General features: G+C 33.1%; 2 protein-coding genes and 2 long non-coding RNA genes across 21 annotated transcripts in view; 2 read left to right on the top strand and 2 right to left on the bottom strand.

Moving 5' to 3' along the window:
* The first annotated feature begins 78 nt into the window (after positions 1–78).
* The window catches only part of LOC148626572 (sulfotransferase 1C4-like), a 35,200-nt gene continuing 8,666 nt past the window's right edge, over positions 79–26,612 (top strand). For 2 of the 15 annotated variants that reach the window (XM_088570664.1, XM_088570653.1), the window contains exons 1-4: positions 21,837–22,893; positions 23,692–24,280; positions 25,649–25,756; positions 26,246–26,349. The gene's annotated coding sequence lies outside the window, so the exon portion shown is untranslated. Of the gene's footprint in view, positions 186–12,902; positions 12,988–20,341; positions 20,484–21,675; positions 21,816–21,836; positions 24,281–25,648; positions 25,757–26,245; positions 26,350–26,612 lie in introns of those variants that run through there. The other 13 variants (XM_088570665.1, XM_088570655.1, XM_088570663.1 and 10 more) reach the window with 11 other exon arrangements.
* LOC148626570 (sulfotransferase 1C4-like) overlaps positions 102–26,612 on the top strand; it is a 52,115-nt gene continuing 25,604 nt past the window's right edge. Inside the window, exon 1 of one of the 3 annotated variants that reach the window (XM_088570674.1) lies at positions 102–185. The gene's annotated coding sequence lies outside the window, so the exon portion shown is untranslated. Of the gene's footprint in view, positions 186–12,906; positions 12,988–20,344; positions 20,484–26,612 lie in introns of those variants that run through there. The other 2 variants (XM_088570673.1, XM_088570678.1) reach the window with 2 other exon arrangements.
* On the bottom strand, positions 9,509–12,128 carry LOC148626574 (uncharacterized). The gene is made up of 4 exons (XR_015920108.1): positions 11,932–12,128; positions 10,734–10,800; positions 9,987–10,060; positions 9,509–9,652 (listed from the first exon to the last, which is right to left on the bottom strand). It is a non-coding gene; the product is annotated as an uncharacterized LOC148626574 (long non-coding RNA).
* LOC148626573 (uncharacterized) lies at positions 16,594–19,761 on the bottom strand. Of its 2 annotated transcripts, none has more exons than XR_015920113.1 (2): positions 19,428–19,761; positions 16,594–17,568 (listed from the first exon to the last, which is right to left on the bottom strand). It is a non-coding gene; the product is annotated as an uncharacterized LOC148626573 (long non-coding RNA). The 2 variants fall into 2 exon arrangements; XR_015920112.1 differs by lacking the exon at positions 19,428–19,761 and adding an exon at positions 18,236–18,565.

The following is a 26,612-nucleotide window of genomic DNA, read 5'->3' as shown; positions in this document are numbered from 1 at the left end:
AGTAATAAACGTTTATCAATTGTGTACTTTGCAAACAATAATCTTAGGCAATAGACTTCACCTGTTGTCTTTCGTCGTCTAAAACATCAATCGCGATTGTCCGTATGAATACTTTGATATCTGTAGCCATTTATTGTCCTGTTCCAATAAAAAGACGTTAAAGCACTTGACAGGCGTGCACGACTGTAAGTAACTAAACCGATAATTTCTCCGATAATATGCTAAAAGTATCTTGCTTTATGATATAGATGCTAACAAAATCGTATCAGCATTAGAGACAAAAAACTGCATTTAAATATACATGTATATAAATATAACAGGGAAGACAGTGTGGAATTTTATCTCACTGGTTCTTCTCAAGTCAAAATCTAGGACACACACTTTCGAACGAAAACATTACAATATTCAATGTTATTGTTAAAATACTTTTTCATTAAATGGTCATGGCATTATACAAAAACATACAATAGAAATAAACATAGCAAATACTACTTCTATGTATAATGGTGGGTATGGCAAGCCAAAGTGGACAAAAATCAATATTTTGTAATATTAAAAAATCATTTTATAATATTAGAAAATGCTCATTTTTGTCCACTTTGGCTTGCATAGGTGGGAGTGAAAGTGTAAAACAGTAACATTAATATATAGCAAAACAAACAATTATAATTTAACCATACATTTTATACAATATATTTTTATTCTGTTGTGTATAATGAAATGAATGACTGGAAACCCGAGTTTAAATTTGGTTTAGGCTTCCTTTAGAGGATTGTGTCTCATAAGGAGACACTCATTAATGAAGTTTGATGAAATTAACATTATGCTTTTACATACATGTGTATGAAAATCAATAATTCAAATAATTAATATTTTAATTTTTGTGAAATTCTGAATAGTTCTACGTAATCGAGCAACATTGTCCGTTGACATCGGAGCTACTTCATTGGCACTAGGGTAGTCGGATGACTGTAGCAGATGACCGTAATGACCGTTACGGTCATCACAAGATGGAGGGTGGCAGTTTGGGTAGAATATTTTTCTTTGAAAAAAAACTTGTCTATTCAAATTGTTCAACAAAATTAATATGACAAATTGATTATTAGTCATTCATCAATGCTTGATATTTGAAGCGAGAAGCAGGATAAAATATATGACTAATGAGAAATCACAAGATAAATATATCGGCGGGATGACCGTAACAAACAATATAGGATGACCGTAACAGAACAAGAGACTAGCGTACCGGAAAACGGATTAGTTTGATACGAAATGCGAAATATTGACTTAAATATTGTAAAAGGTACAGAATTGATGTATTAGTTTAGGTGCTTATCCACAACTTAAAATAGACTGGGAAAACAGAAGAAACTACACCATTTTTATACCTGTTAGAATTTGAGAGTTTTTGTGTGTTTTAAATTCCTCACTGTTTCTCTGTTGTTCCCTACATGTATGGGGCGCTGAATGGGACTCTTGTGGTTTTGTACTCAAAATTCAATTTTGTACATACAGAAGTGAATTTTGTTCAACAAAAATGAATCCTGATTAACAAAATGTATAAAATACTACAAATTTTCAATTTTGTGTCACAAAATTCAAGTTTTCACAAAAGACAATTTTGTGTCACAAAATTCAATTCGAAATTGAATGTTGTCACAAAAGTCTATTTTGTATACAAATTAGTTTACAGAGTCATTTGGATATGCAAATGAATTCTCTCATCACGATTTTGTAAGGTTTCTCATTGGATATAGTAACCTCGGGTCTCGCAGACGCAGGTTTCCGATTACTTCGAGCAACGCAGGACGGTTAAGGTCGTTTTAAGTGAAATTAAAAAAAAATCTTTTTAAGTTGCATTCTACAGTAAATCTATTTTGAAATTACTAAAATTGTTATTATACGTTTTCTATGAGATTTGTTTGATAAAACAGGTTTTAAAATACGCGATTTGTCTACTTCCGATTTATTGGGATTTTCCCTTGTGAATCACGTGATCATTTCCTGACATCTTTCAACTCAACTATAAAATGCTTTTGCCCGACCTGTTAATCGCAACCAAATTTGTTAAAATTTGACAAGATAATTTGTATTAATGTATTTGTCCCAAATTTTGCTGGAAAAAGAAATGAATCGTCAGATTAGCCAAAAAAATCATATTAGAAATATGTTGTGCTGTGAAAGTCGAAAGATTATTTTGTTCCACGATCCCTCACGATTTTTTGCCAGATACAAATATATTCCTTATTTCGTTCCGATTCTATTGATGTATGACACAAGAAATTTGATTGAGTGGAACAGGTCGGGCGAGATGAAGAACCGACATAGTACGTATCTAACTTTCGTTTCCTTTTGTTTACAAATGATTAAGTGACACAGTGGGTGTACCGATATTTCTTTCACTCATGAGCTTTATTATAACCGTGCACATTCGTACCTTATACCTTGCAGTTTGTAATACACGTGTACTGATGCTGTACATTTTGAATTCATTTACATATCCAAAGGATTCCGTAAACTAATTTGCATACAAAAATTGACTTTCGTGACATATTTACATTGTAATTTCTCATTTTGTGACACAAAATTGACTATTGTCTCACAAAATTGATTTTGATTACAAAAAGATCAAGTCCCATTGGGCGCCCTGTATCATGTTTATCCAATCTGAATAAAATCAGCTGTTAGGATACGCTACAGTGCTCCCTAATTGAATAAATTAAATGGAGTGTTAAATGTGCATGCTATAATTATGTAATAATTTATGCTATGTAATAGAGAAGGTGTGTAACAATAATTAAATGCTTCAACTGAATTTAACTGAAGCACATATATTTAACGTACAAGTAGTTGGCAGCTTAGTCAAGTGAATGGTCCATGGAAGCCTTAACTGCCCCCTTTTCGATCATTGTACATAGGTACTTTCCTGTTTCAAGATCAAGAAACAAGCCAACAATATTGCCTACCGCACGGGGCAGCTATGCAAGTACATTATCAAGATGCTTCTGTATTACTTAACACGGAGGTACTTTGCTGTTCGGCTGTTCAATTAGGATGTTTGCTCCAGGGAAACATCAGGAAAATCTTCAAAGATGGATCGCTGAATCTATTGATTCAACGTGCTAATTTCTTTCAGTATTTGTACCAAACACCGCTTGTAGTACATGTACATGTAGAAGTCATTTGGAATGTATTTATTAGGTACATGTATATCAGTTTTAACAGAATTCATTGAAGTATTTTGCAATTCAGCGTTTATCATTGTGGTAAAGTACCAACTCTCACCACGAAATATTATTGTTTCTCGTGTTGCAGGAATCTCTTTCTGCATGTTACGGTCATCCTTAGAAAAAGAAGATTCTTCGTTACGGTCATTCCGCCGATATTTTTACATTGTAATTTCTCATTAATCATACATTTTACCCACATGTTTCCCGCTTCAAATACCAAGTATCGATGAATGACTATTAGTAATATTTATTTTGTTGCATGATTTTAATAGACAGCTTTATAAAAGAAAAAATATTCTTACCATCGAATTTCCATCCTCTATCTCGGGATGACTGTAACGGTCATTTTTACCCCAGTGAATGGGGTATGATGATGAGTATCCTAATACACTTAAATATGAATATAAATTACAAATGGCGCAATCGATTGACAGTTGACACTATTGATCCCCCACCCCTGCGGGTCCGGGTGTCAAAATAGGCTCGCAGTATCACTAAGCTTGTCGTTAAAGGCGCCTAAATAGTGCTCAGTACCCTTGCCGGGGCTAGGCCGCTCTGCCGCCCATAGATCAACTGAGTTGTGTGCCCCAGGTGTTGGAGTGGGGTACCCCTGGCATGTTACATGCTGGGGTCGTCAGGCCATAATACGGATAACCTGACCGCAAACCATAGTGGTACAACGTGTTGGGGTAGATGCCACGTTCCTCTCACGTTAAAGAACCCTGTTGTGGTATTCGATCGGAGTAGGAACTTTTGCGCTCCGCCACAGCAGGCTAAATTGCCTGACCCTACCCCCTCCATCTGTATTTCCAGTGGCAATCAGTCTACCCCATTATTCGCGTGTCCCATCGCATTTGTCATTTTATCATCATTTCATGTTCATTTTATCATCCATCTCATGTTCACCGCCTGGTTATAACTAAATATTGCTGCTCGGGCGTTAAACACCAACAATCAATCAATCATTCAGTATTGATCTTGATAAAAATGTGTTGATTTCATTATATAACAACAGTATATTGTGATTTTATTTTTGTTTTCTGTTTTTTTTTTTTTTTGTTTTTTTTGTTATAATACAAATGTAAAATAGTTATTTGAAAATTAGGATATAAATGACTTTGGGTCTGTTTACACTGCAGGAACATCAACCGCGAAATCATTTATCAATTTTCTTATTCCATTAACATGGTGGAAATAAATATTCTGATCCGAAGGAATCTTCCAGTCCCCCTCACACATTAATCCCAAATATCAAATGACTGTCTATTTATGATTCTATTGTAAAAGAAATATGGTTAACAACAAAATAACCCTAATCTGATCAATAATCAAGTCAAGTCCAAAACCAATCTGGCAAAATAAATATTACACCACCGGAGTAGCTTGTACCACTATGATCCTGACTTGGTACAGACATTTCCAACGAAATGGTGGGTTAAATCTAGGTTTTACAGCGCGCTAAACTCCCCTTTTCTATTGCCGTGTGAATACACCAGTGGTGATAAAATACCATTTGCATGCTATCGCGTCATAATCGGTAAATCAGCGGTCACATCAGCACATAGAACAATTTACAAAAAAAAAATAATCATATTTCATTATTTTAGAAGAAACTGAGTATTTTTAACCAAGGACTGTTATCTAAAAAAATAATTTTGTAAGAGACCTTTTGAGACGCATTTCCTCATACCCCTGATTCAGGAGTCTGTTAGTCTTGATGAGACTCAGATTTAACCGGTTTAAAAAGACGAACTTGGCCACGTCACATTATGCTGGGCAAACTGTATTTCATTCAAGGGTCGACACCTCCTTCGTCGAATGCGAAATCTCTAAGATCAGAAAGATGACTAGTAGTGAAAAAATACTTGCTCTAAAGTAATGAACACCTGAACGTTATTTAGACTAGACAAAAGGTTATTATATCTGTCTGAAAGTGAATATGCTTGTAGCAGGATCGGGTGAATCTTTTTCCCTATGCTTACGTCTTCTTTGGACTGGCGAAAGTACGAAATACTGCATAAGATTTCATATGATAAGATATCACATGTTTATTATTCTTTCACCAGATTTTAAATTTCGTCAGTTTTTGTCATAGCACAATTCAAAACTGAAGTTCTTAAAACTTGTTGATGCAGTAATGTAGTTTAGTGTGACTCTCTGAGTTAAAACGTTTTTGTTTAAATTCGAGATAATATTTATTCGAGTTGTAGTGTATTACATGTAAGTGCAAGTATTTGTAAGAATCGGACAAAAAAGGAAAACTCAGAAACATACATGTCAAAACCCAACTGATCTGACAATGTAGTACCACTCAAGGATACTTTCTCTATTTGAAAAGACCATCATTTGATCTCTGCATCACTGGCTTTGCTCAGAAATTTTTCAATAGAATCTTAGAAAAAAAGGAAGTTTTTGACTGAGTTATCTGCCCTTGACATGTTCATTTTCATTGCATTTCAATGAAATTATAACTCAATGCTCCAGCATAATATCGAAAAACTTGTCTGTTTTCCTTGATTCTGGTGGTCCAAATGGTCAAATTACACTATCAAAATGATGGGTTTTTCATACCATGTTTCACCCACTGCCTGAGTCTTCTTAGACAGAAAAGGTCAACCCAAGGCCACCCATTGGTCTTCAATAAACGACGAGGAAACCACCGGTGTGAAGCCAGCCGTCAATACCAGCCCGCATGGAAGCTAGCCGTCAATAATATTCATGCATATTCATAAGATTTGGGTGCGTTCAAACAATATTTTTTAAATTGAAATACGCAAATCGATTTCGCTATTCTTAATATTTTGAGTGCAGAAAATAAGAATAAAGATAGAACGTACGTCTAAGTCTGTATACTAAGGCGTACTTATAAATTGATGTTATGAAATATAAAAAAAAATAAGTGTAACTATGGTATCGAATACGCAATATGATCCAGAATTTTCGGTTAGGGGCGTAAATAGAACGCTAAGTAAGAAAATTTTGTTGGTTAGAGTTTTTAAAAATACAAATTTTAGGGGGGTCTATGGCCTCTATGAATCAGCACCCGTGCAGTTACTTTTTCCAACGTTTACACGTACATGTTACTCTTACAATTATCTTCTAATCCTAAAAATTAGACTGTTAAGTTTAATAAACAATATTCAGTATCTTATTAGTTTTGAATGGTAATAAAAAAATACTTAGTCCTTGGGAACTATGATAATTTCGCTTATTGTCTCCCTTGAAGGTCATTTTGCTAATAAAAAAAACCGTCGTATAAAACTATAAAAAAGAAATAATGACTTTTCGATAATAAAGTAACTATACCACATGACATTTGCCGGAATTTTGAATTATTTGGAAGATTTAAAGTTTTCATCCACTTTACTGTTCAAAATGATTGTATTAAGAAAGTATTAATTTCTACAACTAAAATTGTGTGTGCTTTAAATCCTCAAATATTAAATTTTTAATTTAATGCATAAAGTTATGTGGAAGTAACTCCTGTCTGATTTCAAATATGTTCGTATTAAAGATGTAGGCATGTATTTTCAAAGTTTACAAATCTATTTCTCTTTGAACTTTCCCCACGGGTTTGAAACAGGGGAAACGGTAAAAAGTACCAACGTTGTGAAAAGTTGTAGGTGTTATTTGAATGGAAAAAAGTCTAATGAATAAAATTTATGAAATAAAAAGTTATATGTACTTGTTACATATAAGGCATAGCTTTAATTTCCATAATATAAGGCATATAAAATTGCATGGTAACCATTTAATTACGTTGGAATATACAGGAACGTAGACTATTCAAGATAATTTCCAGCGTTGATAGCATTTCAAACTTTCCGTTGCACATGTATTGATAGCAAGGAAGAGATTTTGACAAAAGATACACATTTGTTACCAAAATAACTCCTTGTAGTAGTATCCAGATGAAACCTCGAACAAGACGAATATAATGTGTAGTTTTTTCTAATACAAACCTGTATATATTTATTCGCAGTCAAAATAACGAATTGGTTCATTCTGATATTTACTTTTATTCAAATTCAACTTATACAGAGGTCTTCATTAGGATTGTACCCCTGGGTCCCTTCTAGGGCTAAGCCTCCACATACTGGTGACCTACATGTATAATGCAACCAAAGATACATGTACCTCGCTGTGTTTTGTAAAAAGGAGTAAGATCTAGTAGCGCTTCTGCAAAAAAAACGTCGAAAATAAAATAATGAACCAAATTCGAAGTCAACCTGGGGGACCAAGGTCTATCAGTCCGTTAGTCCATCTTAGGACTGAGATTTTAAGCATACTTAAGGACTACCAATTCCCAAAACATTTGGAATTTATATCTTCCTCTGTCGTTGAGAAAAAATTTAAAAAGGGCCCCTTACCACTTATGTACCAACTTAGAAGTCGATGTCTTGGACCAAGGTCAATTAGTCCATCTTGAGACTGGAATGAGATTTAAGGCCATTAAAATGGTAACTTATAATTGTTTATTAAACTCTAAGTTAAGAACACAATCAAGCATGAATCACTCTTGAAGCTCCAAATATCCACAAGGATGTGTGGATTATTGTAAGGAATTTACATTATCTAAATATCTTTGTTAGACATTCGTTTGTTATCTTAAATGAATCATAAAATGGATTAATTTACAAGTTACCGCTTCCTATATGTATATCTAATTTTATTGTGTGCACAATATAAAGCACTAATACAATTTACATGTACACTTTACATACTTCTATGAAGATCAATATGAATTTCTAATTTGGCAAATTTAGTATACTATTCGAAGGCAAGGAAGGATTGATTAAAAGAAAGTACTAAAAATAATTCTGAGCTATTTGAACACGTACTTGAGATATTTGATTCTAAATTGGACTTTCTTAATACACTTAATTTGTGTTACGACGAGTAACCAAAACAAGGGAAATTAAATCTTATACATGAATATAGTCAGTACATGTAGTAGATCAACGAGGCGGTTTTTCAAATTTTGTTAATTCCGTGCAAAATTTGGCCAAAAATGAGCAAATAGCCTGGAGCCCCCCTTTTTTTTCGGGAAACCATCTTGAACCCCTTTTTTCAAAATTTCTGGACCCGGTCCCGCAATTGATAGTACGTACCACTGAAGACAAAAAATATATCAATATTTAGAAAAATCTACTTATTTTCATTCCTTTTCAACGTTTTCATTATATGAATAACTTAATTCAAATTTTGAATGCAGCGCTCATGAATATTATTGACGGCTAGCTTCCATGCGGGCTGGTATTAACCGTAACGGCTAGATTCACTTTAATGAGTAAACCTCACCACAGGGCAGGCTGCAGCTGGCCCCAAAACTATCATTATACACAGGTACAGCGAAAGAGTTAACCCTCAATACTCATGTCACAGAAAAAATATACTAAAGGTTAAAACGAAACAAGACATACAGAGGCCATGAATTCCTTACTTGGGACAGGCGCAAAAATTCGTCGGGGTTAAAGCACTTTAACGTGATCACAACCGTCGCCCTTCAAAATCTGGCTGCTGTGGAAAAATATAATTTCACATACGCACCTAAAAATCAGTTCAAAAAGGTCTGAGTCCCTTGTTCCAACGGAAACAATGAACTGATTCAGAATATGAATTAATCACATGTACTAGCAGTTAACTGACATGACAGCTCCAGACTAGTTCTGTTGATTTGAGTTATAGGTGATGCATTTGTTATATTTCAACATATAACACAAGACAATTTAAATCTTGCGCCGCTTTTCTTCAACCTACTATGGCATGTGAGTGACCATTGGATGCAGATTTGCATGTGATTTAATAAAATGCATTTTGTTTTACAATATTTACTAAAATAAATTTGTAGTTACAATTTGAAATTCATGGGATTTTTTTATCCCATGGGATTTTTTTGTGTCCCGTGGGATTTTTTTTCTCCTATGGGACTTTTTTTCTCCCATGGGATTTTAATTTCTCCCATGGGATTTTTTTCTCCCATGGGATATCTTGTGTTAAAATACAATGATAGTCATAGAGAGTGTATGCCTTACATATTCACTTAGTGCATTTTTCTTCTGTGCAGTATGAATAAAAAAGCTGAATGACTAAAGGAGAGAGGTTTTTTGTATTGTTTTGGGATGTTTATGAAGTTTTTAATCTTTTAAAGCTTTGAAATGAAATCACTTTGAAAATTAACTTATCAACCACAAATGTAAAACAACGAAATAGAAAAAAATATTCAAAGACACTCTGACTATAAATATGCTGTTTAAGAATATAAACTTAGAATGCTATATGAGCAGTACTTTTATCTTAGTATTTAAATAAATTATAAAAATTCTAATGGAAGTCTAAATTCAGGTCCATAATAAGTTTTGTGGCACTTCTTTTTCTTCTTGGTCAGCTTCAACCCATGAAACATACTTCCTTTCTCGTCTCTGTAGAATAAAACAAATAAAAATCTTTATGCAAACAAAATATATAGAATATTTTACAATACCATTTTATTTGTAATCAAAGTGATCTTATTTTTTCTTACTTGATATATGTTCATTTCTAATATCAACAGCTGAAATTACTTGCAATCAGACATCTAAAAGATAACATGAACAGACAAACAGACACACAGATAAAGTGCTTTCTATATAAGTTCGTGGCAGCACTTTTGATTTATTGTGCAAAGTATGAAGAACACATGGACGGACACCAGTATGCCATAATATGTCCCATCTCAAAAAGCAGGAGTACACAAATTCTGGAGAATGTGTATACCTGATATGATAAGCTATCAAGTTTGCATATACTGAATTAGTCATTCACCATAGAGGCAAGCAGGTGGCTGGTCCCTGAAATGGTGAAAAACAATTATGCATGATAATACATATGGTACCTTTCAATTTAGTTGAATTAATTTTCATTGCTAGCATCCTTAAAGCAGTTATCTTGTAATGCACATAAGTAACATTCAATGTTAAGTCCAACATGCTGGGGGTAAGTTTAATCATAATTGATTAAGAGATTGTGGATAAAGCTGTCATTGAACTTTCAAAAAATGTAACGAGTTTAGTGTAGTCTGAGTTGCTCATTTGCTTTTGTTACTTTGTGTGTATGATTTTAGTTACTTTATGTTCTTTGTTGTGTATGTCTGTTTTCCATGTCTGGTCTTTTTCCCTGAATTACATTCCTTTGATTGCAGCTATTACATTGGTTCCCTTGATTACCTTTGAAACACAAGGTATGCTAGTGGTGCAAAGAGAAGAGCTTAAAAAATAATGGTCCAGTTCAACTATAATTTTAGAATAGGACTTGACAAACTCTACTTGCAATTGAATATTCACACAATAAAGATATTTGTGTTTGGCTTAATCATATAACAAAAGCATCTGTATATAAAAAGAGATATGATATCTCCTGATAGCAAGTAATAGTGATTTTTACATCTAGCTAGAGCTTGTTTATCTTTCCTCAGACATAGTTGGTTTAATATTTAAGTTTGCAAGTTCTTTATACGTAACTCACCTTTTACGAGTCATTACTAAGAATCCTTTCATGCATCCTCTAATCTCTCTTGAGCAACATAGAGCACCTTCAAAACAAAATTATACTTATTATGCATTATTTCAAAATTAGATAACTTTCAGATTCTGTATATAAACAGTAAAATGGAGTTATAAACATGTAACTGAAACAGGGGCTGCACTGGCTTCCAAAATTCTGTCACCAATTTTTTTTAATCAAAGTTCAGAAATAAGAGCAAAAAGTGGTGCCAAAAACAAAATTCCAATTTTTTAAAATATGACAGTACTAAGTCCACTGATGGAAGTCCATGAGAAGAAAAAATGAAATCAGTACAACTTGTATGCCATATATATATACATATATTTCCAAATCGTAACACAATTTCTCTTCAAACACAAGAAATCTGACACCCCAATTCCCACTAATGAAAACTTGCATCCAATCTTCAGTGTGATGGACAGGTTGAAAAACTAAACTAGTATTTTTATATTTAAAATGCTAAAATCAAAACTCTGTACTACATTTGGGTCTAGAAGTACTGAATCTATTATGGTTTCAAACGATCATATCTATATTGTTAATTTCAAATTTTAAGTCTTTCTGAATTGTTAACACAGAAGATTAACAACATAAACAAGTTACATTTGTACCCATAACTATCCATATCTACATTTTAACAACAACAACAAAAATTTTACTGTATCTTATGTGAGACAGTACCTACCTCTATCTAGTTTTTCTTACTGCGTGCACAGATAAACTTATGGAACATATACAAAATGTATTATTCCAGCATTCAAAAATGGTCATTGCTTATACTGTTTTAGTCACATTTTTCACTCAATATTTATTCCATCACTTGTAGAAGAATTACCATTGCAGTACATAAATAAAAATCATTGCTTAAAATATGCAAACTGTAAAGTTTGACTGCCACATTTGCCCAAAAAATGGCAAAATATTGAAAAAGAATTCCAACAAAAAAGGGGGGTCTAATCCAGACCATACCCTTTGAAAAGCCATCACGTTTACATGGTTTTAGTAAACATTATCTGGAAGTGAGACCTGCTGTTGTTGTCCAGTACATGCAGCCCCACTTGTAGCAGTAAAATGGTTATGACTGACTGATCTTACAACTCGCGTTTATTTCCGTTTAGTAAACGACAATATCGAATACTCGGGAATGAGTGATACTAACCTGTTTCTATTTTGGAAAGAACGAGATTAAAATATTAATTGCATCCAAGATTTTGAAAGCAGTGAAAGTTCTTATTCTCGCGTGCTTATTCTCATGCGAAGAGTTTCTCAATGAGTTTGGAAATACAGGGGAAAGAAACGAATTATGGTGTAATGTGACAAGTTATGATTTGACCACGGACCAAAACGTAACAACACATGGAAACGTTCTATCGTGCACCACATTTCACACTCCTAGTATTTTAATCGTAAGTACATTTTTTTATCAGGCTTTCTAAAAATCAGACAGCACGTCAAAAACCAACCCAATTTAATTTTATTTCTTGTTTAGAAACAGTTACCGATCACATAACCAGTCTTAGTTTTTTATTTGTTTGTTGCACTAAATAGAGAAAAAGTTTGTACAAAAATGTAGATTGTAAATGAAATTTGCACAGAAGCATCGTTTGTTTGGTAGGTTTTTCTTTACCGTGAATTACTTTTTATCCAACATGAATCACTTTTCCATTAGCAGTGTCTGAATTTTATGTTGACTGGTACTTAACATTTGATCTAAACGAAACCTTTCAGGGCTCTCCTAAGTGTTATTTGTACAAATTTGTTGTTGAATTTGTACAAAGTCTGCAAAAAATATTTACCAAAACGGACTTATTACAAAAAGATGCCTTACTAGATGTAACCTAAGATAATCATCACATTCCTTGTTTGTTGAAACTGGGGATTACTATGGTATAGAGATGTCAAATAGATAGTGTGTTTTGTGCACAATGAAAAGTGTCGAGGATTAATTTCATTTTGTATCGTGTTGTGACTCCAGTATGTCTAGCCTTAGTATTTTAGAAGCCCCTCCTCTTTCAAATATAGTACATGCATATATTTAAAAATCACTGGACATTTCAAGGTGATGCGTAATTTATGTCGGTTCCTTTTCCATGTATTTACAGTCTTAACTTAATTACTTTAATTATGATTGTGTATTTGCATTTGTAACGTATATTATCTTCTGTTCAGTTGTTAGAATACTGGGATATGTATTGTTTGTTGTAACATTGTACTGGTGAGTATGATTGCCTTATTTAACTTATACAGATATTGATTTGAATTGATCTCTACAATGAATTCAAAAAATCAAAATCTGCCGTCAAAATGTATACGTAAAACTCAAATTTTCGTTTATTACGAGAAAATGACTACAGGTATTAACAGCTCGATATTCCGTTTTACTGTTAATTAAGTACGATATACAGGAAGTGGTTTAGCTGGGGGCACTTATAATCTAGGTAATAAATACATCCCGTAATATGGCTTTGTACGTGTTTTGTGTGGCAGATCAAGATATTTACAAAATAGCTGACATAGGACCCTAAATTTACCCAAGAAAATTATGAAAATGATACATTCTATTCATTTTTATCGAAAATATGTGAAGCAACTATTTGTTTGATTATTTGATTATTATTTTTATAAGGGGACCAAGGACAGCCGCCATAAAACCTGGTTTAATCCTCAATGTCCAAAGGAAATGCCTGTACCGAGTGGCGATTACCATTGCAATGGTTGCAAACTTTCCGGTTGTACTTTGATAATACCATTTAGATTTTATGCAGACTTTTCGTTTTGACTCATATATAGAGTTTATCACTTCGATAACTTTGTTAATAACCATTCATTTGTTATGGACAAATATTCATGTTTGTCTCTCACCCTTTGTTTTACGGTAATATTCTACACATAGCACGGAAAGCTCGATACTCGCCCAATAAGTAAACTAAACTGTTGAATAGGCTTATTCGTAAGGGATATGTTATGATATTCTTGTCAGATCTTTAAGGATGACATTTTTTTGGTATTTCATTGATTCGCTCATGGAGTCTTTAAATAGAAATTGGACCACTATAGGAGAGTTCGCCAATCTCATTAGTGATGTCATATTCACTAATTTTCATATCATTAAGTGTCAAATTAGTTGGCAAATAAACAACGAAATAAACAATTAGCAAATTCATGATTAGAATCTCAATTTTCAAAACTTTATAACTTTGTTATTTTATATCCAATTTTGGTTCTGTAAAATGTTTCATTTAGATAAAATAATTCATATTTTGTGTGTAAATTGTTTACTCTTTTACTTAAAAAATAAATTTGAAATGAACATGTATTGATAGCAAGGAAGAGATTTTGACAAAAGATACAAATTTGTTACCAAAATAACTCCTTGAGATGAAATCTCGAGCAAGACGAATATAATGTGTAGTTTTTTTCTAATACAAACCTGTATATATTTATTCGCAGTCAAAATAACACATTGGTTCATTCTGATATTTACTTTTATTCAAATTCAACTTATACAGAGGTCTTCATTAGGATTGTACCCCTGGGTCCCTTCTAGGGCTAAGCCTCCACATACTGGTGACCTACATGTATAATGCAACCAAAGATACATGTACCTCGCTGTGTTTTGTAAAAAGGAGTAAGATCTAGTAGCGCTTCTGCAAAAAACGTCGAAAATAAAATAATGAACCAAATTCGAAGTCAACCTGGGGGACCAAGGTCTGTCAGTCCGTTAGTCTATCTTAGGACTGAGATTTTAAGCATACTTAAGGACTACCAATTCCCAAAACATTTGGAATTTATATCTTCCTCTGTCGTTGAGAAAAAAATTTAAAAGGGCCCCTTACCACTTATGTACCAACTTCGAAGTCGATGTCTTGGACCAAGGTCAATTAGTCCATCTTGAGACTGGAATGAGATTTAAGGCCATTAAAATGGTAACTTATAATTGTTTATTAAACTCTAAGTTAAGAACACAATCAAGCATGAATCACTCTTGAAGCTCCAAATATCCACAAGGATGTGTGGATTATTGTAAGGAATTTACATTATCTAAATATCTTTGTTAGACATTCGTTTGTTATCTTAAATGAATCATAAAATGGATTAATTTACAAGTTACCGCTTCCTATATGTATATCTAATTTTATTGTGTGCACAATATAAAGCACTAATACAATTTACATGTACACTGTACATACTTCTATGAAGATCAATATGAATTTCTAATTTGGCAAATTTAGTATACTATTCGAAGGCAAGGAAGGATTGAATAAAAGAAAGTACTAAAAATAATTCTGAGCTATTTGAACACATACTTGAGATATTTGATTCTAAATTGGACTTTCTTAATACACTTAATTTGTGTTACGACGAGTAACCAAAACAAGGGAAATTAAATCTTATACATGAATATAGTCAGTACATGTAGTAGATCAACGAGGCGGTTTTTCAAATTTTGTTAATTCCGTGCAAAATTTGGCCAAAAATGAGCAAATAGCCTGGAGCCCCCCTTTTTTTCGGGAAACCATCTAGAACCCCTTTTTTCAAAATTTCTGGACCCGGTCCCGCAATTGATAGTACCACTGAAGACAAAAAATATATCAATATGGAGAAAAATCTACTTATTTTCATTCCCTTTCAACGTTTTCATTATATGAATAACTTAATTCAAATTTTGAATGCAGCGCTCATGAATATTATTGACGGCTAGCTTCCATGCGGGCTGGTATTAACCGTAACGGCTAGATTCACTTTAATGAGTAAACCTCACCACAGGGCAGGCTGCAGCTGGCCCCAAAACTATCATTATACACAGGTACAGCGAAAGAGTTAACCCTCAATACTCATGTCACAGAAAAAATATACTAAAGGTTAAAACGAAACAAGACATACAGAGGCCATGAATTCCTTACTTGGGACAGGCGCAAAAATTCGTCGGGGTTAAAGCACTTTAACGTGATCACAACCGTCGCCCTTCAAAATCTGGCTGCTGTGGAAAAATATAATTTCACATACGCACCTAAAAATCAGTTCAAAAAGGTCTGAGTCCCTTGTTCCAACGGAAACAATGAACTGATTCAGAATATGAATGTTTGTTTGTTTGTTGGGGTTTAACGTCCGAGCAGCAATATTTCAGCTATATTCAGACAATGGACATGAAATGGATGATAAAATGAACATGAAATGATAAAAAAAAGGATGGGTCACAAGGACAACAGGGTCGACAAATTTTGATTGCCATTAGAAAAAGGGGGGATGGGTAAGGTCGGCCAATTTAGCCTCCTGTGGCGGAGCGCAAAGGTTCCTACTCCTATCGAATACCACAGCAGGGTTCTTTAACGTGCGAGGAATGTGGCATCCTTCCCAACACGGTGCACCACTATGGTTTGCGGTCAGGTTTTCCATATTATAGCCTGACAACCCCAGCATGTAACATGCCAGGGGTATCCCATTCCACCACCTGGGGCACACATCCCAGTTGCTCTGTGGGCAGAGCACCTAACCCCCGGCTAGGTTTCTGAGCACTATTTAGTCGCCTTTTACGACAAGCTTAGCGCTGCTGCAGGCCTATTCTTTTAAACACCCGGACCTGCACAGGGACAGAATATGAATTAATCACATGTACTAGCAGTTAACTGACATGACAGCTCCAGACTAGTTCTGTTGATTTGAGTTATAGGTGATGCATTTGTTATATTTCAACATATAACACAAGACAATTTAAATTTCCAAAACACTGAATTGCAAATCTTGCGCCGCTTTTCTTCAACCTACCATGGCATGTGAGTGACCATTGGATGTAAATTTGCATATGATTTAATAAAATGCATTTTGTTTTACAATATTTACTAAAATAAATTTGTAGTTACAATTTGAAATTCATGGGATTTTTTTGTGTCCCGTGGGATTTTTTTTCTCCCATGGGACTTTTTTTCTCCCATGGGATTTTTTTCTCCCATGGGATATCTTGTGTTAAAATACAATGATAGTCATAGAGAGTGTATGCCTTACATATTCACTTAGTGCATTTTTCTTCTGTGCAGTATGAATAAAAAAGCTGAATGACTAAAGGAGAGAGGTTTTTTGTATTGTTTTGGGATGTTTTTGAAGTTTTTAATCTTTTATAGCTTTGAAATGAAATCACTTTGAAAATTAACTTATTAACCACAAATGTAAAACAACGAAATAGAAAAAAATATTCAAAGACACTCTGACTATAAATATGCTGTTTAAGAATATAAACTTAGAATGCTATATAAGCAGTACTTTTATCTTCGTATTTAAATAAATTATAAAAATTCTAATGGAAGTCTAAATTCAGGTCCATAATAAGTTTTGTGGCACTTCTTTTTCTTCTTGGTCAGCTTCAACCCATGAAACATACTTCCTTTCTCGTCTCTTTAGAATAAAACAAGTAAAATTCTTTATGCAAACAAAATACATAAAATATTTTACCATACCATTTTATTGTAATCAAAGTGATCTTATTTTTTCTTACTTGATATATGTTCATTTCTAATATCAACAGATGAAATTACTTGCAATCAGACATCTAAACGATAGCATGAACAGACAAACAGACACACAGATAAAGTGCTTTCTATATAAGTTCGTGGCAGCACTTTTGATTTATTGTGCAAAGTATGAAGAACAGATGGACGGACACCAGTATGCCATAATATGTCCCATCTCAAAAAGAGGAGTACAAAAATTCTGGAGAAAGTGTATACCTGATATGATAAGCTATCAAGCTTGCATATACTGAATTAGTCATTCACCATAGAGGCAAGCAGGTGGCTGGTCCCTGAAATGGTGAAAAACAATTATGCATGATAATACATATGGTACCTTTCAATTTAGTTGAATTAATTTTCATTGCTAGCATCCTTAAAGCAGTTATCTTGTAATGCACATAAGTAACATTCAATGTTAAGTCCAACATGCTGGGGGTAAGTTTAATCATAATTGATTAAGAGATTGTGGATAAAGCTGTCATTGAACTTTCAAAAAATGTAACGAGTTTAGTGTAGTCTGAGTTGCACATTTGCTTTTGTTACTTTGTGTGTATGATTTTAGTTACTTTATGTTCTTTGTTGTGTATGTCTGTTTTCCATGTCTGGTCTTTTTCCCTGAATTACATTCCTTTGATTGCAGCTATTACATTGGTTCCCTTGATTACCTTTGAAACACAAGGTATGCTAGTGGTGCAAAGAGAAGAGCTTAAAAAATAATGGTCCAGTTCAACTATAATTTTAGAATAGGACTTGACAAACTCTACTTGCAATCGAATATTCACACAATAAAGATATTTGTGTTTGGCTTAATCATATAACAAAAGCATCTGTATATAAAAAGAGATATCTCCTGATAGCAAGTAATAGTGATTTTTACATCTAGCTAGAGCTTGTTTATCTTTCCTCAGACATAGTTGGTTTAATATTTAATTTTGCAAGTTCTTTATACGAACTCACTTTTTACGAGTCATTACTAAGAATCCTTTCATGCATCCTCTAATCTCTCTTGAGCAACATAGAGCACCTTCAAAACAAAATTATACTTATTATGCATTATTTCAAAATTAGATAACTTTCAGATTCTGTATATAGACAGTAAAATGGAGTTATAAACATGTAACTGAAACAGGGGCTGCACTGGCTTCCAAAATTCTGTCACCAATTTTTTTTAATCAAAGTTCAGAAATAAGAGCAAAAAGTGGTGCCAAAAAAAATATTCCAATTTTTTAAAATATGACAGTACTAAGTCCACTGATGGAAGTCCATGAGAAGAAAAAATGAAATCAGTACAACTTGTATGCCATATATATATACACATATATTTCCAAATCGTAACACAATTTCTCTTCAAACACAAGAAATCTGACACCCCAATTCCCACTAATGAAAACTTGCATCCAATCTTCAGTGTGATGGACAGGTTGAAAAACTAAACTAGTATTTTTATATTTAAAATGCTAAAATCAAAACTCTGTACTACATTTGGGTCTAGAAGCACTGAATCTATTATGGTTTCAAACGATCATATCTATATTGTTAATTTCAAATTTAAAGCCTTTCTGAATTGTTAATACAGAAGATTAACAACATAAACAAGTTACATTTGTACCCATAACTATCCATATCTACATTGTAACAACAACAAAAAAATTGTACTGTATCTTATGTGAGACAGTACCTACCTCTATCTAGTTTTTCTTACTGCGTGCACAGATAAACTTATGGAACATATACAAAATGTATTATTCCAGCATTCAAAAATGGTCATTGCTTATACTGTTTTAGTCACATTTTTCACTCAATATTTATTCCATCACTTGTAGAAGAATTACCATTGCAGTACATAAATAAAAATCATTGCTTAAAATATGCAAACTGTAAAGTTTGACTGCCACATTTGCCAAAAAAAATGGCAAAATATTGAAAAAAAATTCCAACAAAAAAAGGGGGGGTCTAATCCCTTTGGAAAGCCATCACGTTTACATGGTTTTAGTAAACATTATCTGGAAGTGAGACCTGCTGTTGTTGTCCAGTACATGCAGCCCCACTTGTAGCAGTAAAATGGTTATGACTGACTGATCCTACAACTCGCGTTTATTTCCGTTTAGTAAACGACAATATCGAATACTCGGGAATGAATGATACTAACCTGTTTCTATTTTGGAAAGAACGAGATTAAAATATTAATTGCATCCAAGATTTTGAAAGCAGTGAAAGTTCTTATTCTCGCGTGCTTATTCTCATGCGAAGAGTTTCTCAATGAGATTGGAAATACAGGGGAAAGAAACGAATTATGGTGTAATGTGACAAGTTATGATTTGACCACGGACCAAAACGTAACAACACATGGAAACGTTCTATCGTGCACCACATTTCACACTCCTAGTATTTTAATCGTAAGTACATTTTTTATCAGGCTTTCTAAAAATCAGGCAGCACGTCAAAAACCAACCCAATTTAATTTTATTTCTTGTTTAGAAACAGTTACCGATCACATAACCAGTCTTAGTTTTTTATTTGTTTGTTGCGCTAAATAGAGAAAAAGTTTGTACAAAAATGTAGATTGTAAATGAAATTTGCACAGAAGCATCGTTTGTTTGGTAGGTTTTTCTTCACCGTGAATTACTTTTTATCCAACATGAATCACTTTTCCATTAGCAGTGTAGTGAATTTTATGTTGACTGGTACTTAACATTTGATCTAAACGAAACTTTTCAGGGCTCTCCTAAGTGTTATTTGTACAAATTTGTTGTTGAATTTGTACAAAGTCTGCAAAAAATATTTAACAAAACGGACTTATTGCAAATAAATGCCTAACTAGATGTAAACTAAGATAATCATCACATTCCTTGTTTGTTGAAACTGGGGATTACTATGGTATAGAGATGTCAAATAGATAGTGTGTTTTGTGCACAATGAAAAGTGTCGAGGATTAATTTCATTTTGTATCGAGTTGTGACTCCAGTATGTCTAGCCTTAGTATTTTAGAAGCCCCTCCTCTTTCAAATATAGTTCATGCATATATTTAAAAATCACTGGACATTTCAAGGTGATGCGTAATTTATGTCGGTTCCTTTTCCATGTATTTACAGTCTTAACTTAATTACTTTAATTATGATTGTGTATTTGCATTTGTAACGTATATTATCTTCTGTTCAGTTGTTAGAATACTGGGATATGTACTGTTTGTTGTAACATTGTACTGGTGAGTATGATTGCCTTATTTAACTTATACAGATATTGATTTGAATTGATCTTTACAATGAATTCAAAAAATCAAAATCTGCCGTCAAAATGTATACGTAAAACTCAAATTTTCGTTTATTACGAGAAAATGACTACAGGTATTAACAGCTCGATATTCCGTTTTACTGTTAATTAAGTACAATATACAGGAAGTGGTCGGTTTAGCTGGGGACACTTATAATCTCGGTAATAAATACATCCCGTAATATGGCTTTGTACGTGTTTCGTGTGGCAGATCAAGATATTTACAAAATAGCTGACATAGGACCCTAAATTTACCCAAGAAAATTATGAAAATGACACATTCTATTCATTTTTATCGAAAATATGTGAAGCCACTATTTGTTTGATTATTTGATTATTATTTTTATAAGGGGACCAAGGACAGCTGCCATAAAACCTGGTTTAATATTCAATGTCCAAAGGAAATGCCTGTACCGAGTGGCGATGACCATTGCAATGGTTGCAAACTTTCCGGTTGTACTTTGATAATACCATTTAAATTTTATGCAGACTTTTCATTTTGACTCTTATATAGAGTTTATCACTTCGATAACTTTGTTAATAACCATTCATTTGTTATGGACAAATATTCATGTTTGTCTCTCACCCTTTGTTTTACGGTAATATTCTACACATAGCACGGAAAGCTCGATACTCGCCCAATAAGTAAACTAAACTGTTGAATAGGCTTATTCGTAAGGGATATGTTATGATATTCTTGTCAGATCTTTAAGGATGACATTTTTTTTGGTATTTCATTGATTCGCTCATGGAGTCTTTAAATAGAAATTGGACCTCTATAGGAGAGTTCGCCAATCTCATTAGTGATGTCATATTCACTAATTTTCATATCATTAAGTGTCAAATTAGTTGGCAAATAAACAACGAAATAAACAATTAGCAAATTCATGATTAGAATCTCAATTTTCAAAACTTTATAACTTTGTTATTTTATATCCAATTTTGGTTCTGTAAAATGTTTCATTTAGATAAAATAATTCATATTTTGTATGTAAATTTTTTACTCTTTTACTTAAAAAATAAATGTGAAATGATATTTATATGTAAACCTCTATTATCATTAAAAATTATTTTAAAATTTGTATGCTCACACAGTCTAATTACTGAATATTTATTTTAAAATTCAGTGGATAAAAAGAGTATTATTGGCAGTGTAGAGAACCAAAAGAATTTTTCAATTATCTTAAAAAACGAAAACGTTATGATGATATAAAGTTGATGCCCCGTGCCACTGAAGGGATTTTTGCCAACTAAATCCAAATCACAGGTAAGTGATGACATCACGAAGAACTCTCCTATATTTTAAAACAGTTTTTGGCATGATATGGGTTGTGTCCTTATTGTATGACGTGTGAAGCACCGTGGCTCAACCGCGCATGGGAAGAATTGAAATTGATTTTACATATGATAGGGACATCCAGACTTGGGATCGGCAAGTTATCCGGGTGGAGTTAATGTCCATTTAAAAGATTTGTCAATACTAGATCCAATACAAGGTAAATCTATTTAAGTGTAGATTACATCTTTTTGGCATTTTTGGATATATATATTCTTAACTTCTATTTTATTTTCATATTTTTATGAAATGTTTGATATCACTACCTTTTACAGGTAGACTGACACAATTAGTGCCAGTCTTTTTAAGCGCAATTCAACCACGGGGAAATATGTTGGGACAATTAAACTAGTTTTTTATCCAATTGGCGGAAAAGTTGAATCGAAAAACGCGCAATGTACACTTTCATTGAACTTCAAAGTGTAGACACTTGGTAACCAATATGAACTGTACAAAATAGTATGTTCAGTGCACACCAGGTATAGATTGTACATATAGATTCCACCGTATAATGTTTCGAAAAGTAGAATGGGTGAATCTTATTACACGTATGTACAATACAGTTTAATGCATATCATATAAATTGTAGCTATAACCAGAGGTATGACAAACTTTAGAGCTTCAGTTTCCCTACATGTATGTAGGCGATTTTGAAATTATACAATTAAGGATTTTTACTGTAATGTTGGAATATATTAGTATTCCTTTGTCATCATCTCATCTGTAAAAGCTTCTTGTATATAACAGAAACGCACTTTTGTACACTATATACACACGGATGATCAGAACTGTAAGGGAACGAATATCTTCTACTGCAATATTGGACAGATTCTACCGTATAGTGTTTCGAAAAGTAGAATGGGTGAATCTTATTACACGTATGTACAATACAGTTTAATGCGTATCATATAAATTGTAGCTATAACCAGAGATATGACAAACTTTAGAGCTTCATATAGATTCCACCGTATAATGTTTCGAAAAGTAGAATGGGTGAATCTTATTACACGTATGTACAATACAGTTTAATGCATATCATATAAATTGTAGCTATAACCAGAGGTATGACAAACTTTAGAGCTTCAGTTTCCCTACATGTATGTAGGCGAATTTGAAATTATACAATTAAGGATTTTTACTGTAATGTTGGAATATACTAGTATACCTTTGTCATCATCTCATCTGTAAAAGCTTCTTGTATATAACAGGAACGCACTTTTGTACACTAAATACACACGGATGATCAGAACTGTAAGGGAACGAACTACTACTGCAATATTGGACAGGGAAATCCTGACACCCGTTGAGTCACCTGATCTGTCTGAGCCATAAAACAATTATTTTTTTTTAAATTACCTCAGGGCGATTCTATTCGTCACCTGGCCTGTGTAGTGTCGTACGTAAACTTAACCGAGATTTTGAAAGTGGGTTCTAAAAGTGGTGGGAGTCTAGAAAAAAGGGGCGTGTCATAGTATAATATTTCCTCATTTTCACCAAAATTTTGCATGAAATTATCCACATTAATCCAATTATATCATTTTTAATACTTCTTTTTTGAATATAACAACCAAAGGATTTTGATAGGCTATATAAAAGTCCTTGTATATAATTATATTTACTGAAAGGATTTGCTTACTAGTGAATGAGTTTTTTGTTTTAATTTATATAAGGTTTTTATAATTTTACTAGCGAATTAAAACCGTACATGTAACATGGAGTTATAATTAATTACAGGTCTATCCGTGTAACTGTCACCAATGATTTTAGTCCATGCTTTAATTAAAATTACAAAACCGAATTATTGCAGCCCGTGAAAGAGGTTCGCTTGCATGGAAGTTATTTTCTGATATGGCACCATCCTATGGACGAACGGAAATGCCATCATGTTACGTTAGATCTGGGTATTAAAATGTACACGTACTATGTTTAATCAAGACAAAGTCCCGAGAAAGTGCAGTTCATTCGTTAGCCCAAGGATTTATATTATATATAGTGTCGCCGGAAATTATGCTCACCATTAGATTATGTTGGGCAAGGCGAAAATAAGTATAATGGCCAGTTGTCAACGATGATATTTAATTCTGCAATAAAGGACACGAATTATAAATGGAATGAAAACAATGAATACTATATGAAATATTCCACCGTTAAATTCAAATATCAATTATTTTACAAAGATTATTACAATTGACTAATATGCAATAAAGGATGTCGATAAGACAATCCACTCTGGTGAAAGTCGGAGTGCAGAATGACAATTTAATAAAAGAAAAGTAAAGTCCGTGCAGCGGGAACCTGTTAGCGGAGAGCGGTCCAGTCAACCGTCACATGATGATTACAATAACAATGATTATGATTATGGGATGAAGATGGAATGTATAGGAATATACTCAAAAGTAAATAAGATAATAAACGAAAGTATATTTAGTTATTAAATAAATGTATAACAACCTAAATATAACAACCAAAAATATACTAAAATATATATAAATATTTATACTGTGACAATAGCATTTACCTAAATTTAACTCCTTCGCTAGCTATGAAATAACTTTTTGTACAACTATTTACTACGTTACTGGAATGCTCATCTTGTGCGTTCCTGCATCGATAAAACAACAAGTGTTATACGAAAGGATAATTACAGAGGAAACCTCGGATATGTATTGTCAGTCAGTGGCGAAACGGGGTGCCGAAATCACGCATGACACAAGACGCTTTTGTATACAGTTCATTCCCCGCTATGACCTCGTCCCAGCAGCGAGATAAGTGTTGATGCTGCAGTCGTTCAGAAACTAACGAATCCAACACAGCTGAATTCTCGTGTGGTGTTTACCCATTATAAAATTAGATTTGTTTTAGTATTTTATTTGAAGGGGGAATATTTATTGTATCTGAAGAATCCTTTTATGAATTAGGTTCACTGTAATTGTAATATTTAATGATTAAAGTTACCGTGGTCACGGAATTTATATTACAGGGACTGGTCACTCTTTACCAGGTTTATAATATGGAGTAGGCATTGCCTAAGTCAGCGAGAACCGTGGGCTTTACTGTATATGTACCGTCTGTGCAAGACTTACAAAAATAATAATGGACATTACAAAGCCGGGGGGGGGGGGCGACCCGGATGAAAAGTTTTGCTTCGCAAGTCCAATATTTTTATTTATATTTAACTAGCAAGCAAAATCAATATTTTTATTTGAAAATATGTCTTGTTAATTAATGGGGAGTTTTTTTTTTTTTCAGCTATACATATTTAGTGAAAAAATGAACACCCAGGCCTTTTTACAAATTTACGGATCTGCCCAGCATATAGCTACTTATCTGTCAAAGAAGAATTAAAGTATTTGTAATCAATTCAACCTCATTTGAACATTAATTACAAGAACAAGTCACGAGTTTTCAGTCAGTAGAATAGACTCACAATTTGTTTACTTATAGTACAAAACAGGCACTACCTGACAATCCTGCAAAAAGTTTTAACTGGATTTGTTGCTTAGTATGTGTTCCTAATACATGTTAGTTCTTAAAAGTTCTTAAATAGAACTTAAAATAAGATATGCTGTGTGCAAAGATTGAAATATGGTGATTGGCATTTGTTTTTGTTTTTGTTTTTTTTGGGGGGGGGTTTGGAGGGGGGAGGGTTCAATACCAACAGAAATTTTTCAACAGAACCATATTTAACTCAATCTTTACGCATGTGGCTGGCATTTTAATACTTGTACAACTAAATTTGTCTAGCTGTATTTTTATTTTTTCAGAACTTTAAGTGAAGACTTGTATTTAAAAGAGAGACACTTACACATTTCTTAGAGTAGAATATTGACCAAGTAAAAAGGGTGATTATCATTTGACACATTTACTGTACAGTAAGTACTTATACATGCAAACTCAGTGATTATTAAATAATTAAACAATTTTTTTTCATCCACAGGTATGCATTTTTTAACATAATCTTGATGACATTGTCAATAGGCTGATACAGTTTTGCTCTGAATACACAGGAAGCTTTCATGACGCACATTTTAATAGAAAGCACACTTAAACTCGCAAAATAGTAGTGGAGATGTTTGATTTTGTTTTTCGTTTCACAGACTATCAGAAACTTTCATGCATAGTGTTTGAATGATTAAAAAGTCATCTAATTTTTTATATTATTAAAATTGGAGAGTTAGGCTTTATGTAAAGATATAATATATGCACTAGACCCATAAAGGGAGATAATTAAACTGATTGGTTTTTAAAACCTTGTTAGCACAGCTCCTCCAAAACCACTCAAGGTATTTTAAAAAAAAAATTATGTGAAGAAATGCATCAGTAGAGATTCAATGCAGTACTTTTAGCTTTGTATATTGTAGGGACAACCTGATAATACCAGATGACTATTAATACATTGACCAACCTGATGGATTGGGTTTTGGATCCTGTAGTGAGAGCAATATGTGATAACTTGTAATTACAGGTATTCCTATATATGCATGGTAAAGCATTACTTGTACATGATTTTGATGTTTTTTTAGGTAATCAGTTTACTTCAAATTGTTATTAATGTTGTGCACTCTGTTAGTTAATTGAGCACAAGAAGCATATTACTTGTAGTTAGTTTTTCAACTTAGCACATTAAGTTCTGTCTTTATACATGAATGAGTTCCATATAAATCAGAATACATTAACAAGTTATAAATATTTGTAAGAAACCTTTAAGACCTACAGATTATGCTTTGC

This window comes from Perna viridis, chromosome 2 (genome assembly GCF_037379345.1).
Source record: "Perna viridis isolate PV_CMFRI_1.1 ecotype Kerala chromosome 2, ASM3737934v1, whole genome shotgun sequence".
NCBI classification, from domain to species: Eukaryota; Metazoa; Mollusca; class Bivalvia; order Mytilida; family Mytilidae; genus Perna; species Perna viridis.
The sequence above is the reverse complement of the archived record's forward strand: the minus strand, read 5'-3'. Positions and strand labels throughout refer to the sequence as shown.